Source organism: Belonocnema kinseyi, chromosome 5, assembly GCF_010883055.1.
Source record: "Belonocnema kinseyi isolate 2016_QV_RU_SX_M_011 chromosome 5, B_treatae_v1, whole genome shotgun sequence".
Classification (NCBI taxonomy): domain Eukaryota; kingdom Metazoa; phylum Arthropoda; class Insecta; order Hymenoptera; family Cynipidae; genus Belonocnema; species Belonocnema kinseyi.
This window is the reverse complement of record NC_046661.1, coordinates 69654192-69658207: the sequence shown is the minus strand read 5'-3', so window position 1 is coordinate 69658207 and position 4016 is coordinate 69654192. Positions and strand designations below refer to the sequence as shown.

The following is a 4016-nucleotide window of genomic DNA, read 5'->3' as shown; positions in this document are numbered from 1 at the left end:
ACATCTATCGATGAGCAGGTTCTCTCGACATCCAGCTACGCCTTTCTTTGAGCCTCGTTGTTCATACATTTCTTGCCACACAGGTTCAATTGCCCGAACAATTCTATCACTTAGGATAGCTGTAAATATCTTATAAAGCGTGTTCAGACAAGTTATTGGTCTGTAGTTCTTCGGGTCAGCTAAGTTTCCTATTTTCGGCAGGAGTATTGTGCGCCCTTCCACCAACCACTCTGGAATCGTCTCTTCCGACTTCAAATATGAGGTGAAAATACGGACCAAATGCTGATGGGTTGAAGAAAACTTCTTCCACCAGAAGGTTTTGATACAATTTTGCAGTTTCGTTTGCGGGATTTTAACGGTGTATAAAAAATGTTCGAGAAAATACAAAAATCAATATTGAAATAAATGCAGTTAACAGCTTTAGACCGCAGACCTTTCATTTGACTTGACATCTCTCATGGCAGCTCTTCATTTGTCACTCATAATGTCTAATTTATATATGTTTGTGTGCTGAAATTTGACCCGAGTGTTAAAATCAGGATGTACGAAAACCCTTAACAGGCAAATATAAAATGACAACGACCAAACAAAAAGAATGAGAGCTAAAAATCAGCAGCCTCGCTATCGTAGTTTTATCGTGGATGACATTGGTGAAAGCACACAGGCAGTGCGATCCCGCCATTGGATCGACCTCGACGTTAACGTGACGACGTTCCGACTTAACGAGCGATAAGAGCCCCTCGAGTCCCAATAGCCACATCGGTGAAAGTCGACGATGCGAACCGTAACAAAAATGCTTTTTACTTGTTCTTCTGCGCGCTTCTCGCCTCCCTGCCTACTCTTTTCAATCGGAACGCACGAATACGAACACTTTCCCGTCCCCACCTTCATTTTGTCACGAGAGCTTGATGGAATTAAATTATTTTCAATTCTACACTTGTTATTGCTAGTCCTTACTACTTTCACAGATATATTGGTAGTTTTAATAAATACAAAGAATGAGGCAAACTGGACAGTGGATGAATGGACGACACTAGATGAGGGAATACAATGAGATTCGTCGTTAAATGTGTGTTTTTTCTATAATGATTATCGTTGGATAATATCCAAAGTTCGAGTTACATGAAATTTAATGAAAGAATGCTTACATATGGGATTTCTTTAGATAAAGGCTCCATTACTAACCGTAAAAGTATTTAAAGCAAATTTAAAATTCTAATCTAAGCGCTTTTTGAAAATCAATGTACATGATTATTTCATTTCTTTACATACTTACTTCCGAAACTTACTATCCCGATTTAAGTTACTTTTAAGCGATGTAATCTAATAAAAAAAAAATTAGTAAGTGTTTTGGTAAGCTTTATTTTTTTCTAATTATTAAATTATGTTTTTATGAAACTTGAGAATGTACCAAATTACAAAGTTAATTTTAAAAAATTGGACCAACATTTACGATAAGCTTCTATGCAAAGTTTACGTCTCATCTTTTTTTAGAAACAAAAAATGGTCTTTTTCAGAATTCTAAGATTATGATTTAAAATTTGGTCTCAAACTTTCATCGGGTTCCAGGGGACCATAATCAGCCAGGAAATATCTTATCACCTTTCGTTCCAACACGAGTACGTTTGCTTCAAAAAACTTAATGGTATTGATTTTATTCAATATTTTTTACATCAAAAGCACCAAACTTCAAAGAGCTCTTTAAGTAGCATAATATTTTTGGAATACAGTTCCGAATAGTTGAAGTCTCCGATTTTCTTCAAAATCCGTATACTTATGAATTTTGACGCATTGATTACTAATATAATAGTCAAATTTGTGACTAGGCGATTTTCATTGTAAAAATATAAAAATACCCTAAAAATAATGGTTTTTCGTGTTTATCTAAGCTAATATGTAAAATTTTACAAAATACTCCAAGCAACATTTGTAGCTTCCATTCAGGTACATGTTTTTTTCAAAAATTCTTTCCTGTGAGAGATAGTTTCCGAAAAACTTATGATACATCGATTTTAATGAAAAAAAAACCATAACGATGCAAAAGCAAGATTGAGGGTATCAGTTTTACCAGCATTATATCTGTGGTCAATCACAGGGATGCCTTCATGCCCCTACGGGACGTTGAAAAGGGTTAGTGGTTTGATAAACATTATTTTTGTAACCAGTCGTAGGGGTGCCTTGCCGCTCCCTACGGGACGTCGGAGAGGAATAAGAGTTTGACGAAATTATTTGTGTAACCAGTCACAGGGGTTTCTTCTAGCCTCCACCTTCACCGCGAGGCGTTAGAAAGGGGTTGGAGTTTGATCAACATTATTTCTGTAGACAGTCATAGGAGTGCCTTCCAGCCCCTCACAAGGCATTGGAAAGGGCAAGGGTTTTTGACCAACATTCTTTTTGTAATCAGTCACAGGGGTGCCTTTCCGCCACGATATGTTGGAAAGGGATAGGTGTTTTTCTAACATTATTACCGTAACTAATCACAGGGGTGCCTTTTTGCCCCCTACGAGACATTGGCAAGGGGTAGTGGTTTGACCAACATTATTTCTGTGACAAGTCATGTGTTGCCCTCCCGCACACACATGACCTTCGAAAAGTGTATATGTTTGACCGAAATTATATGTGTGACTCACGCTCTCTATTCGCTACTTAGGGCCTGTCGCCACGGTAATGAACTGTGAGGAAAGATCTGATGATTAGATGTATCAGTATTTTTCTCCAAAATTTTCACTCGCAGAAAAAAATGTATGTAACACCAAATTTGTATCTCGATGCGATCTACAACTTTTGTAAAACAACATTTTGCAAAATTTTGCGTATTGGCTGCGTTAAACACAAAAAGCCACGATTTTTTGGGTTTTTTTTCTTATGAAAATCAATATATCATTACTTTTCTCGGAAACTATCACTCACAAAAAAATATTTAAAACAAAAGACGTATACTTCAATAGAAATTACAACTTTTCTTGGAAAAATTATGCGAAATTTTGCATATTGACCAAAAATCATGACCTTTATAGTTTTTTCATGGTTTCACTATGAAAATCGCCTTGCCGCGAATTTTTACGAACATATTCTTAATCAGTGCATCAGAGTATATAAGCATATGCGGTATAAATAAAATCGGAAAATTCAGCTATTCGAAGCTGCACCTAATTTTTGGATCAAAATTAAGGAGAATATACAGGAAATAACTTTAACACCTTAAGCTTTTTTGTGGTTTGTATTCGATTCAGTTTAATTTTGATCATTATCGAAAAGAATTGTATGCCATTCAAAGAATTCGAGCAAAAATTAAATTTTTTGCAATGAAAAACGTAAAAATATACGATGTTTTAAGCCACTATATCAACTTCAATTTTCTTCTTCTTATAGCGTGCGAAATCCGTAGATGCTACGTGGTAGGAGTAACGGCACCATAAAGTCCCGGATTCTAAGTAAAAATATTGTAAAAAATCTGAGCATTTTCAACGTTAGCCTCTTTTTCGTCATGAAGAACTAGAAGTCTGGCAGCTTTCGAAAAGAAAGTAAGTAAGAGAAACCATTCTAGTTGACAGATCAGTATACAAATGATAGAAAGTTAATACTTAAATAATATTTTTAGTACTTGTGACTGTAGTGTGAAACTTTTTGGAAATTTATGGATTCAAAAATGTGATAGTACATCGTTTTTCAACCCAAAGGATTTGATTTCAGCCTAGAATATCGGAAATTTATCCGAATATATGCACCTACATGTATGTTCATACCGAATACGGTGACCTTTTTCCAATAGACTACCAAAAGTATAATCTCGACATTTCGTAATTAGTGAAATTTCGCCGATTCAATTAATTATAGGAATAAATCACCGAATCGAAATCATAAAGATGTACAGTGAATAGCACTGACATTTTCACAAGGCCTAATTAATCAGGGAAACTAAGAACTGATTGTGTATCTTCACGTAAGAAAATAAATACTTGAAAAGCGCGTAATTCATGATGCTAGTTGCAAGGAACAAATTAAAGGATTGATAT

The 4016-nt window shown here is 35.4% G+C and overlaps 1 protein-coding gene across 1 annotated transcript in view; it reads left to right on the top strand.

Moving 5' to 3' along the window:
* LOC117173133 (nephrin-like) overlaps positions 1-4016 on the top strand; it is a 1314621-nt gene that overhangs the window by 1113855 nt on the left and 196750 nt on the right. The window lies entirely within an intron of this gene.